The sequence below is a fragment of the Astatotilapia calliptera genome, chromosome 18, assembly GCF_900246225.1.
Source record: "Astatotilapia calliptera chromosome 18, fAstCal1.2, whole genome shotgun sequence".
Taxonomy (NCBI): domain Eukaryota; kingdom Metazoa; phylum Chordata; class Actinopteri; order Cichliformes; family Cichlidae; genus Astatotilapia; species Astatotilapia calliptera.
This window is the reverse complement of record NC_039319.1, coordinates 19,876,421-19,891,002: the sequence shown is the minus strand read 5'-3', so window position 1 is coordinate 19,891,002 and position 14,582 is coordinate 19,876,421.

Genomic DNA, 14,582 nt, shown 5'->3' with positions numbered 1-14,582 from the left:
TTCGGCTGCTCCTTTGCCACACGGGTTCCCCACAGCAGGTTGGATGAGTTGAGATTTAGTTCCTGATGGAACCTCAAATTTGTGTCTCCAGCTCAAATGACCAGCTTTGTTCTTTAGCATAGCATATCTTCTCATTTTTTAAAGTAGTCTTCAAGAAAAGTTCTCCAGGCCTCTTGAAGGACATTCAAAGCTCTCCTTCAGATGTTTTCTGTTTCTTGTTTCGCTCTCTTTCAAAGTGATGGCACACTGCTTCAAGAAGGTTGAGGTCCGGGCTTTGGGGAGGCCAATCAGTGACTGACAGTGTTCCATTGCGTGTGTTTTTTCTGTCCAGGTATGCTTTTACTGCATCGACAGGATGTTTGGGATCGTTCTCAAGGTGAAGGACATGACTTTCAGATACTGTTTATTTGCTGAAGAGGTTTTTTTAAAACCACCTTTTCTTGTCATCTACTTTTCCTCAAATTTTTTTAAGGACGCACTGCACACCATGCCAAGATATGTTATTTTTATCTAATAGTTATTTGTCTGTGTTGACAGTATTGTCTTTGGTATTTTTAAAGATTCAACTACAAAATAGGAACAATTAATGTGTTTCAGTTAAAAAAGTACCACTGTTTCGTTTAGAGGCCTTTCTTAAAGCTTGAATGATTCACAGATCAGTGTTAAGTGGCTTAAAAAACAAAAACCTTTCTTCGAACAATGGCAAGGTGCAAGTAACATGAGTGAAAATGCAGCCAATGTGTAAAACAAAAACTTTGAAAAACCTTCTGAAAGCCTGCAGAACACCACTTTAAAAATGATAGTAAATTTTGGCTTGTTTGAAGCAAACTACAAAGAAACAATTGGTGGCTCAAGAGTTTTGCATAGTATTGTATAACTCCTTTGTGACTCCTTTTCCACTTGCTTTTATCTAGGAGAGATGAATGGTAGGAAAAATGCTCTGAGACAATTAGACAAGGCCACATGGTGCTATAATGACTGAGCCCACTCTCCCACCATGAAATAGACACTGATGTTCCTCCCAGAGGCGCGACACAAATAGAATAACAAAGGAACAGACAGAAACAGACACATGCTGTACTCGTATGTGTGCATTTGATGGACATGCCATTGCTTGTGAATGTGAACTCAAAGGGAAAATGGTGATTGAGCAATTCACATGGACAGGTAACTTCAGCTTCTAAAATCACCACCAACTGGAAGCTGTTACGTTGCCAGGACACCTGGAAATTATAGTTCTTACAAAAGCTGCTATCAGCATACTTGTCTATGGCAAGTCTAGCTGTTTCATCAAGGCCTGGGGATGAGGGTTACTTCACATGCTGAGGCTCCATATAGGGAGCTGCATGTGTCACAATGTGAGATCTCAACTGTGTGGCTTCCTTGGAGAGATGGGGACATCATGTTGCCTTGTGGCAAAAAAAATCCAGTTTTTATCAGCTTCTTCATTGTTGCTAATGTTATTTTCGATATGACTAGTCCCTTTCTAACTCTTGTTCTGTCAGCTTAAAGGATAAAATGATTTTTTCTTTTCTTTTATTCAAACAAGACTTTTAGTCTCTTTCCTCCTATGTTACAAACTGAGGGCTTTTGCCTGTGAGAATTCTACATCAACAAATACTGCCTGCAGTATCACAGCATCATCCCATGGAGTGTGTATTATTGGCTGACCGTATCTCCCAGAAATCATTTGAACCTTTTTCTTTCCTTAACCTCTGTCAGACCAAATCCTCCACGGTGTTAAAGCATTCACAGTGAATTTTTGGTACGTTTTCATTCATAATCTTCTTTGCTGGCTTTGGACCGACTGCACATATATGTGTAAATATGATCTGCCTTGCAGTCCTCTGGTGTGGTCTGGGTTAGTAAGGAATGATAGAGGCTTTTAGCACATACAATGTAACTAAATAGAAAAATCTGATGCTGAACTACAACAAAGGACAGTGAGTCATCATTATATCAGGCTTCTATAGACTCTGTTTTCAGACTCATGCGAATGTGATTACATATTCTGAAGAACTGCTCACTGTGGCATCAAACAACTTGGCTGTGTTTCATTTAAATTTCATTTTAAGATGACAACAAAAAAAAAGAAAACAAATGATCAGCAATGTTGTTGTGTGCAGATCTGTTTGTTTTACCATATAGATATGGCTAGTGTGGCACACATATCCATATAACCTAAGTTTCTCCTTCAGTGAGACTGCTTCTTTGAACATTTATACAACAGTGACACATTTATCACTCGTCACTCTACACGGTGAAAGGAGGATGTAGCAGGTGGTCAAAGTGTGTATGTTAAGAGAACACTCGGATCTGTCAAGGCATTCTCTTCTCTCTTACAAGAGACAATTACAGCTAGTCTTCAGCTTGCCCTGCTGAATATATCTTCTCTTGTAAGGCAGGATTTGCATGACAGTAAACAGGATTATAATGTACACAAGCTGTCATTTACAGCTATGGCTACATGCAAGATGCAGGATTTCTTACTATACTACAGTTACTATAGAAGCTCCTATAGTGCAAATCTAGTCAAAGCTGTCTTTTTGTTCATTTACATTAAAATTAGCATGATCGTGTCGATTAAAACTGCTGCAACATTCTATAAATGCATGTCATGATATTAAAGTTGGTGTATGTTGTATTTTTTGATAAAAAATTTTAAACAAGTGATCTGTAATAGTGTGCAGTTTACAGTAGCAAAAAAAGGCTTTTAATCTCAGACGCTTAGAAACACAATGCCATGTTTCATGAAAGCGTCAGGGCTATCAAACCTAGGTATTTGGTAAGTTGTCAAGATGATGGACGTTGAAGCCGGGACCTTACAACAATGCATAAAAACTGAACAGTTTCAGACTTTTCAATTACACTTTATTTAATCTTTGTGGTGGAAGCAGCCTTTGCTTGAACGACATATTTAGAACTCCACCTGGCAGCAAAATGAGAAAACCAACATGATTTGCATTCTGTGCCAAAGCTGTTAACTTGTCATCAGTAGTGGTTGACAACTGAATGAAAATAAAAATCTACCTGCACTCAGTGGAGTTAAAATCCAATTTAAGTTAGGAGTCTGAAGAGGTTTTCTTAAAAACATCCATCACTGCTTTGTTCTCTTAGCTTTTTCTGTCGTTTTTTTTTTTCTTTCTGCTCATTCGGAGTGCGACAGTTAGATTTTTATTCACTCTCTCCTTGCACGCTTGTTTACAAACAGTAGCTCCTATCATGAATTTTATGTGTTGGACAATGTGGAATAGGTGAGGCCGAAACTGAGTAAGTCAGCACACACACACACACGCACACACACGCACACACACACACACACACACTCATTTTCTCTGCCTTTGCATATCTCAGCAGAATCCTGCTCTGCTCCTGTGGGTAGTTACAATTAATGCCAAATGTCTTATCGCATCTTTATTTTAATCTAAGTTTAAATCCTTTCCCAGATTTGGTTATGACATTAGAATCAGCCAAACACATTCTCAAACGCTAAATTGAATGAATAAATTACCAACACTATGTGGCCAATTTTTTTTTTTTTTTTGGGGGGGGGGAGCAATATAGAAACCTTATGTACAAGGTCAATAAGGGAGATCTGTATTCGCTTATCTGCCTGCATTCCTGGGTGTTCGGGCTGATAGTCTATTCTTTACATCACTTCCACTTTCCCACAGTGTCAAATTTAATTCTGTCGTCATCACTCTGGCCCAGTCATTTTCATGCCCACCTTCTGTGAGCCAATCAGCCATGTGCTTTAAATCTCAGTGCTCTTCTGTCATTCTGCCTATCACACTCTCACTCATGCGACCCACCTCCTCCCCATCTCCAGCTCATGTTGGCCATTTAGAGATCCCTTCATCTCTGACTCCGTGGGGGTCCCGTCCTATTTCTATCCACTGTTGGACTTAATCAAACCATCGTTGGAATCCAATTACCAAATAGTTTGTTACTCAAAACTTACATCATGTTCAATTCTTTCACATAATCTCTCTCTATTGAGCATCTGTACTTTAGCCTTCACAGGTCCATCCATCCATCTATCTATCCATCCATCCATCCATCTATCCATCTATCCATCCATCCATCCATCCATCCATCTATCCATCCCTCCATCCATCCCTCCATCCATCCATCCATCCATCCATCCATCCATCCATCCATCCATCCATCCATCCAGTATTTCATAGATTTCCATGCACAAGAAAAAGAAACATTTAAATTCCATACCTATATCCAAACGTTTCATGATAGACATCTGCAGCCCACAAAAGGAACAAAAGACCATTTGTTGACTTTCACATATTTTCTGCATACAAAGAGTTGAGCTACAATAAACTAGTGTCTTTTTTTTCCTCTTGCACCCGCTAACCTAAACATCAAAGGGATGGATGTGTGCCGATAGTAGATGTGTTAGATTGAAATGATTCAAGGAGATCACCTCTGGTTGGTCGGCTCAGTGTACCAAACTGCAGGCTGAGTCGTTCCGCTTTTGAAGGCACTTTCTTTTAAGTCACCCGAGGCTACATTCTTCAAGAGATCGATGGGATTTTTTTTTTTTAAATCTCTATTTACAGAACTTCATGAAATATACTGAAGGAAGAATGATAAAAATTCTTCTGCTCATGAACATTCAGACACACTATGTCCATGCTGCCACCCCTATTTAATGGCCATGTGATTGCAAGTTGAGTGCGTGCATGATAAGAGTGCCATGTTTTTGTGTTTGTAACTTTTCACAGCTCTTCAGGAAATCAGAACTTCTGACAGTTAAAATATGAAATAAAACTTCCTTATTCAAAGGTTTCGTGTACACTCGTTTACTTGGGAGTGACTGATATAGACGTAAACAACACATTCTTATTCAGAGTCACACCTCTGTAGACAAACATAGGCGTGAATACCTGCTCCCCACTGTGTACCTGGGTGGCTCAGATGTAGGCTACAAACAGTGTCAGAAGCTGCCTGTGATCTATACATAGAAGTGAGACAAACGGCAAAGGCTAACTTTGATGAAGCGGGGGGGGGGGGGGGGTTTCCAAGTATAACAAACACACATATATAAGCAAAATATAAAAATAAAGAATTTTAAAAAAGAACCCTGAGGAAGTGTGTTGAGAAAGTTTGATTGAAAGAGTTAGAACAAATGTGAAAAAAGCCAGACCAGAGCAGTTTTTGCAGATGACATGATGACTCAAATTTTGTTTATTGCCAAATCCAAGACACTCATGCTAAGCCAGTTTAAACTCAATGATGTCAAAGTTCAGTATGTTCATGCTATCAGCATCTGATGATAGCAGCATATTTACCCACCTCATTTATCTTGTGTCGTCCTGTATATCTGACAGGAGTGTACAGACACACGTACCTCTGTTTAGCTCTGCTCTGCTATTATCACATGCTCATTCCCTATTCCCTAATGCTGAGTTTCTTTGCTTTGTTTTAGTGCTTTTTTCAATTCCTTTAGTTTAATAGTTGATTATATAGCGTTCCCATTTTATTGAAAATTGGTATTTACCACAAGACTATGTGTAGCTGCTTGTTATTAACCACAAACGTATTACATCATGAGAAATGTCTACTTTCTGGTTTGGGTTGAGTTTCATATAGCAGTTGGTTGCCACTGGCCTCTATAAAACATGATCAGTTGTGTATGATCAAGGCAAATGAAAAATCTTGCAAAAACTTGCATGTGGTATTATAGGCTGGATGTACTGAGGCAAAAACGAAGCCTTACAGAAACGGCACACAGACATAGTTTTGTCAAGTGAGCCATCTGTCAAGCTTTGAAACTTGAAATAACTTCCTGTTCAAGAAAAGTTCCTCTGTTATCGCCAACTGAAAGAGTATAGAGAGACTTCTAATATAATCAAATTTACTAGAAGTCTACAGTGGCGTGCATTTCATTTGTAGCTTGAACTATAACGTCCTATGGTAGCTTTTCTTCTTTTTCTTAATTTTTTTTTATAGCAGTTTGTAATCCAAAGGGTTTAGTGCATTATTGGAATACAACTATATATTCACTATTGGTCATGTTGAATTTATGATTTAGAAAGAATACAGACTCTGTTAATGGAGCCATTTTTTAAAAACTGCATTGTGTTGCATTGTGTTGATGTGTTTTCAAGTTAACTTCGACAGCCCTATTATTTTGTCATCCTTACTCCTTTATTATCTCTATTCTTTTCTCGATGGGTCATAACATTAACTCTCCTCACCTCTTCTTTCCCCTCCTAAAACTTCATTGCACTTAATCTTGGCCTGCTGAGTCCTCAGTCTTACCCTTTCCCCTTGCCTCGACCCCCGTAATCTCTCTGTATTTTCTGCCACATTCCATTTGGTTGCGTGCTTTGTTTTCCTCCACTCAATTTAGTCCTGTTTTCACTTCTTTTCTTACTCTGTACTCGCCTCTCTTCTCTAGTCTACTGACCTATTCTCCTTTTCTATCAAGTCTTATTTTGTTCTAGAAAATCTAGTCAACCAGGACCATCTGCATGATTATGCACAGCCCCGCTGATTGGTTCCAGGGAAATCTTTCCAGTGGAACATGTTGTCCTGGATTGAAATAGCTCAGAGTAACAAAATAGCTCATACTTCCTGTCCAAATTCAAAGTTGCTTTTATACTTTATATGCACTCATTTCAAGTCAGATCATACACTCAAGTGATTAGATTAATATTTTTCCCACATTACAGATTACAATAATTGACAATGCTATCCTTTTTGTTTTTAAGTCCTGCTGCTACACAGATCAAATTGCTCATTAAATTAAAAAGAGTCTCAGGTAATTTGATGCATCTGCATCTGACAGTTTCATTAACTAGTTTCTGTTTCTCCGACACCTGTATTATTTTACCATACTTTGGCACAGAAACCATTAACACAGCTTCCTAAAGCTGAATGAGGAATTGCTGACGTCTGTAATGGCTTTTTAATTTAATTAAATATTATTCAATTCAAAGTATTTCTTTATTTATAACGAGCCAGTCATTTATTACACTATTCCTTTAGCTCACAGAAGTGCTACACCCTGGTAAAGGTGGTAAGTGAAACAATTTGATTAGAAATGTTAAAGGATAGTTAACCGTACACATCACAGTCTAACACTTTGTCACTTGAGTTAGTATAAGTGGGAGAAAATGTGTTGACTTCCACATTTTCTCAGTCATCTCATGTCTTTTTATCTTGTGTTAGCAGCTCAAAAATACATTAGTGGGAGAACGCTCTTAAATTATTAAATACCCTGATGCAATGCTGTTAGCTTGCATGTATGGAAAAAGAAGAGATAACCCCGCTGTAACTGTGAGACTCTAACAAAACCACTCCTAACCATACTGAAAGCATAAAAAAGAAAAGAAAAAAATCTGATAAATGAAATAAGTAGAACGTGTGCAGCAAAACAAGGGCTATGAGTCCCTTCTAAATACAAACAAACCTGGAAACGCTTATAAAAGACAGGATAAAGCATCCACTCTAGCTGTCCTATGTTTTATCAGGTCTGTTATCACAAGTGGAAACTGATGAATGCTAAGGTTCAGCACAACAGTGCACAGCTTCAAGGTACTGGCTTTTAGAAGGAAGAGCATTCAGAAACAGGCAGGCCAATCTGAGCACAGCAGAGACTGAGTACAGTCTCTGCTGTCTATAACAACACAGTTTTGAAGATGCCTCAGGCAAAACCAGGATGCTCAGCTTACAAGCATACTGGACAACATCAGAAGATTTTTGCAATGTGTCCACTTTTGGACCCCTGGTGATTTTTTATATATTTCTTTGCTTCTACAAGTCACACGCACACACCTATAAAACAGTCACACACATCACCGTATGTATGCACACCTTTTCCCAACCTTATGACTGTAACTGGTGAGACTCGGAGGGAAATCTCCTATCTAAGCTGTGGTCTTTGGTGGAAGATTTCTCAAAGGACCTAACCCACCAAGGCTACAGATTGCCAGTCACCTGATAGAGGTTTCTGCAACACACACAAATAGACTTTATCCAGAGGATTGGTATATTATAATTTTTTAAAAAGTTATAACCAAAAATTATACTTACATTTCTCGGGATTGATTATTAGTTACTAGATGTAAAGAGGGTGAGGTTAAATAAGGAATTAAACAACCATGTGCTTCTTCCTAACATATTTTTTAATGATTATTTTGTTTTCCCTATGTTTAATTTTGATTATTGTGGGGGGGGGGGTTTCTTTTTTTGTTGTTCTTGTATTATTTTAACATGTTCAAAATAAAGCCACAATAGCAGCACTCTTTGACGTGCATGCACACATGCAGTGCCGTATGGGTGCTCTTACCCTCTACATCATCCAATCATGGTAGTCTTGGGTAGTCCATATGATATGTCCAACACTCGGCAAGAGTAGAAACAATCAACAACAATAACAGCAGCCACAACAACAGCTCCAGCATATGGCTATTAAATCTAAAAGGCGTTCATGCATCAAAGGGAAAACTAGATTTCTATCATTATTATCAACATTATGTGGCCGCTTCAGGGGCTCATTTTAGCAAATATCATTTTCCATAGACAACAGATTGGACCAAGCGATGGGTTGCGAGTGGAATGAACAAATATGCTAATAGGATGACAGAATGTAATGCACAGAAAATACATACAGTTCCATACAGAGATAAACAAACAGAAAGAAAAAATAAACATTGCCGGTGGCTTCCAGTGACCCGTTGCGTCATATTTGGCAAGTTATCAATGAAGCTTAACCAATGACTGAGATTCAAATTTCCCATTTTTGACTGTATATTAGAGAAGGCTCTATTCTGCTGAACAACAGAGCCTGTTATAATTTATGAGTGTGGGACCACACTCGGGCCGCATAGCTTTCAGTTCCTGTTTCATATGATATTAGATCTGTTGTGTTCCTCGCCTGTAGGTTACACCGATCTAACCTAATCCGAACTAAGAAGCCTTCACTTTGAGAATGGATATGCTGCACTGTGCAGTGTCCACGCACAGACCAGAAAATACATCACAATAGACGTTATTAAAACATGTCAGCAGTGTTTCTCGTTGGATATAATATCCTACATTGTATGGTTTTTTTTATAGGCACACATCTCCCTGGTGTAAAAAGTAACATGTCAGAGGGCAGCTCTTGAATTATGATTATTGCAACCACAGGGGAGTATAGTGTGTTAGATTTAAGGTGCCAGGCATGTCTCAGTCACCCTTCAGCTGTCACCAGAGGCCAAGCCCTCCACTGACTGACAGGTGTAAGTAATGATTCAGGTTCAGAGGTTACGAGTCAACATAAGCACAGAGGCCAAGCACAGCTGCATGCAACTTTTGATACGCAGAGCTCCCTGAGGATTCCAGCATTTAGTGAGAGTTACCTTCATTTGGAGAAGCCACATGCCGTGCATGGAAACCACCTAAAAAGCTGCCGACATGATTTTATCTGGCGTCATTTCATCGATTCTTTTGATGAGTGCAAAATGCGCTAGACTCCTGTGGTATAAATATCAAAACTTAATTTAACAGATATAATCAATTCAGTGTACTTCACTAATTAGAAAAAAAATACTTTCTTTAGTCGTTTTCTCACTGTGCTTCAAAAAAGGAAGAGTGCAGAACACTCAGAAACAAGAACATGGTAGATGGGGAAGGGGGGCAGAGCTCATTATGGCACTGCACATTCCAGAAAGTGAGAGATCAGCCTGGAGGGCCTCAGCAGCTGACAGCAGCTGTATTTCCCATACTTGTGAGAATGGTGGTGGTGGTGGTGTTGGAGACGGTAAATGGAGAGGACAGTAGAGAGCCAGTCAGGATTGGGAATGGGATGAAGATGTCCAGAGGGACTTTGTTATCATTTGGAATTCCTCTTCTGCTTTCATCACTTTAGAAAAAGCTTCACATGTGAGGAAAGTGGGAATACTCGTGTATCAAGAGGATGGCGTGGTTGTCAGGGATGTTACACTTGGTAGGTGTGGTTTCTGAATTGCATTGAAGTTTTGAGGGCACCCATTTCTCTTACTTACTCTGTACCCTTGTACTGTCAGGATTTTTTAGCTATACCAAAAACTGATTTATAGCGCTCAACTGCAAGAAGTCAAAAAGCAGAGAATACATTAAAATAAATAAATAAATAAAAATACATCTGGTTAATTGTTAATATGCATTTATTATACTATCAGGTCAAAACAGAAACAGTTCCACCACCTGATTTTTTTCATTCTCATAACTGGTACGAAACAGAGTAGACTTCTTTTAGAATTAATACATACTTTTCAGTCACTGGAATCTATCCACTTTCTTCAGTATATGTGACTAGAGGAAGACGAAACTCCTCTGAGAAATGTCAGAGATACGAAGTGAGACGAGGACATTCAGACCAATGCCTGTCCATAGCAATTACGCCAACCAAGACTGTGTGTCTGTTTTGGCTGTTACCGTAAGCTTAGGCTGTTGTGTCCCTCTCCACTGTCTTTAATAATCGATCGACTCTCCCCTGAGAGCCACTTAGTCTGTCCTCCATCTAGCCTCTTGAGTTACAGCTCACCCACACACATGCTCCCATCAGAGGAGCTGCCATCTGGGCACGCGTACATACACAAAGATGAGCACTAACAGAGACACAAGGAAACACTAAAAAATGGACACTTTTATATGTTCATGCATCAACATTGCACTTTGCAGCACCGGCATCTTCCATGCCAACTCTATGTACTAATTAAAGAATAGCCAGAGTCAAGTGGCATTTGCTAAATACAACGTGACTGGGATGTTCAGACCTTTAGTGACTTTTCCCTGATAACATAATCATTGCTTTTGTATCAGTTATGCGCTTTGTTCTGGGAACACAGGTTGCTATTTTGAGGTGTTACAGTGTTACCAGCTTTCTTTATACAGAATGTGTTTTTCATTTCATAGTTTAAAATGTTGGTGGGAAATGGTAATAAGGTATGATAGTAATCATCGTTTAAGGTATAATAATGGTGATACAAAACATTTTATACTTGGTAACAATCCAGTGCATATCCAATGCATTGGTATACTGCATATACCAATGCAAGACAGCATTTTTTGGTAAGGAGCGTTGTAGATTTCACATTAGCAATGCCACCTAATAATCAGTATAGACAGAATAAAAGATAGATGTAGCTAGAATTACATTAACCACTGATTTCTGAGGTCCTGTTTTGAAGACTTGAGATGAGCCTTTCTGATGCTGCCAACTCAAGATTTACAAAATAGGCTTAATGTTTTATTCAGTGTGACCCAAAATAAGCAACCGAGCCCATAAATTCATCAGGAAAATGTCCAAAGAGGTCAAGACAGAAAAATGTTGACCAGAAGTCTTAGCAGCCACAGGTATCAGCATCTGGTGGCCTTCAAAGAGGAGGCAAGTTTAGGACACTGGCTTTTTTTTTTCCTGACCTGGAAGCAATATGCATCCTTCACACTGTCTTTGGTTGCTGTTTTCCCAATGCACTTTTTCCTGTGCTTGTGAGCGTCCTTCCTTTTCTTCATCATGTAAAGATAGATGAGAACACTTGTAGGCGTATGCCGACCCCGTCAACTCCTGAAGAACCGTAGCGTCCGCCTACTATACCTACAGTCCTAAAGACAAAAAAAGTACCAGTATTTTTCTGTTAGTTATTTTCATGCTGTTAGAGTTCCTTGTATGCTTCCACAGTGTTTTTGCCCTAGTGTAACGATGCTGTCTGTATGTGTGTGTTTGTTAAGTACTTCCTGTTTTATTTTGGTAGTCATTTCATTTGTCTCCTGTGTTTTGCAATTTGTTTTGACTTTCCTTGAGTTATTATTGGTTTCACCTGCCTCTCCTCCCTCCTGTGTCCAATTACCCTAATTGCCCTGGTGTGTATAAATAGTGCTGTTTTCCTTTCAGTCCATGGTTCAGTCTCTGTTTATCTCAACGGGGTATTTCCTGATTGTTGCGGAGTCTTGTTGTAGCTTTGCTTTTGTTGGACTTTAAAATCAACCAAAAATAAAGGCTCACCCTTTGTTTTTCAGGCTCTCTCAAAATCTGTATTTCAGTCCTCTACTTCCACTTCATGACACTACGGCTGCATTTTTGGAATTTTGGAATTACAAGTATCTATTTGGTGACATCCCTAAATGGTAGATGATGGCATAGCCATAACTAAGCTGCTGTTAAATTCAAACTGTATTAATATTATTATATTGTAGCCACACCTGCTACTTGATTGAAGCACCTTTGTGTTTTTTTTTAACTAACAAATCTTTTATAACTTTATGTTTTTTTTAAACAAAATGAAAGAACTAAAATATATGTTTCACTCAGCACGTGTGAATCACAAAATTGAATGTATCTCAAAGTACGACTGTGCAATGTAGCCCTCTTCACTAAACATGAATACTATTATACCAGCTGAAGTGGATCTATGAAACGTAGCTCTCAGCGCTATGAGCATCTGTTAAGATGGCAGGTGCTGTTTAAGAGCAGTAATCACAGGTATTATCCAATGTTTCACTGATCTACATACTTCTGCACATGCATTACTACTGTGCTGAGCAATTACTGGACCTGTTGACCAACAGAAAAGAACTATATATTTTTTTATTGTAAACTAATATAAAATATTTGTATTAATTATCTATATTCAAGGAAATTAACTATATGCTTATTAGAGAGAGCTGACCACTATCTGCCTAGATCTGTTGTCTTGCATCAGTCTAGCTAAGGCCATTTAAACATTTCTACACAAGAACAACAAAGTTTACCTGCTGTACTTACCCAGAGGAATGACATCAGAAGGTCTTTTAATAATGAAACAATATAGTAGCGTTTCCACTTCCATTTTGAGGGTTAGATGTGATAAAATCACAGTGACATGTCTCTTTACACATCAAAGAGACAAAGAGAGGAAAACCTTGTAGCTTTTGCCATGGCATGCTGTGTGCACAGCTATCGCTGGAAACATGGAGGGATGTCAGAGGATCAGACGTGCAGCCAAGGTTATGAGTTATGAAGTTGATATTAGAGAGATGGGGAGCATTAAGTGGGAATAGTATGACCTTCATCAATTTGTTTCTCCCATCATCAATGCCTTTCTTCTGCAAGCCATGCAGCAAAGGAAACCCTTTGTGTTAACTCTCTAATTAGGAAGACCTTGACTTGCGGATCTCATCCATTGTTCCTCCTCATTTTGGTGGGAAAATATTTCATTGATTTTTTTTCTTTTCTTTTTTTTGCAGCAGTCGAAGGCGGGAGGAGCCAAGAAGGGCTCTGTGTGGGATTAGACTCCGCGGGGGTCTTCTGTGATGGGTGTGGAGCTGGCGAGGCTCTGCATATGTGTACGTGTGGGAGAGGTGCTCTGTCCCACCTCATAACCGTTACCCCTCCCCGCCCGCTGAAAAAACACTTTACCGCTGTGATCCCATCGTAGCATCCTTCTTCCTTCAGCTCCTGATGCTCAATCTATACCTGCTGTACAATTTCTGATTATCTTTCTGTCTATTATTATGATAAATCCAGCTCATTTGCAAGCATCTGGATTCTGCCAGGCTTTTGTTTATGTTTCCGCAAGTAAAAGTCTGATGAAAGATGTCCACATTTTTATAATCAAACAAAATCAAGTAGGTGTTCAGTACTGTAAGATACAAAGCAGCGGAGTGACACTAAACCTGTGTATGTGGGGTTTAATTATTCATTCATTTTCCCAAACCTTTACAGTAGAAAGAAACCATTGCAAGCCTGCTGCTCTCGGCGGAGTATACAGCAATCACCTGTTTCTGTCTCTTTTTTCCCCTCACTCACTTCCTCCTGTCAGTCTAGCTTGTCTCTAAATTATGCCTTACCCCTGCAGGTGCCAACGTCTCTCTGAAATGATTATTTCTACCACACAGAAGATTGCTTTTGGTAATTATATGTATCATAATTAAATTTGATGAACTCCTCTGAGACATAAAATCTCATTTGACCCAGGTGCTGCATTTCTCTGCCTATACACAAAAGGAGAAATGTCTTCTACTATTAAGAGAGATATACTCGGAGTCTTGCATCTGACATCTTGATTAAGCAAAGGGGTATTTTCACATTTACCAAATTCGCTAGGTTCCGTCAATAACTTAATTACTGAACAAGAGAAATGCAAATTGCCCTTTGTTACAATGGAATGAATTGAGAAGGATTAACTATGTTGTTGTGTAATGGCCAAACTCTTTTCTTTTGAAGGAAGAAAAAGAAGCTGAAAGTCAATACCCATCCAGCCACAAATGGCTGCCTGCATCAGAGGCCTTGATGTGCTTTGCCACTCTTCGCAGGCAGGCAGAGCATTCTACTCATTTACAGTTTTTTCATACCTATGAATCGCCTGCTTTTTTCCCCCTGAGAAACTGGGTGGTAGACACATTGGCTATGAAATTCACATGAAGAGGAAGTGCTATAAATGATTTGAGAGCCTCTCGACTTCTGCTCTTCATGCCCCAGGAGACTCTGCCTCACCTCTTGTCTGTCGTTCCTTTAAATGCATGTCGTTCTTTTAGGAATAGCTTTTTGTTGTAGAGATGTGTGGATCAGACTCTACTACTTTTAGCAGTGCTTTTTAACATCTTCCAGGATTTAT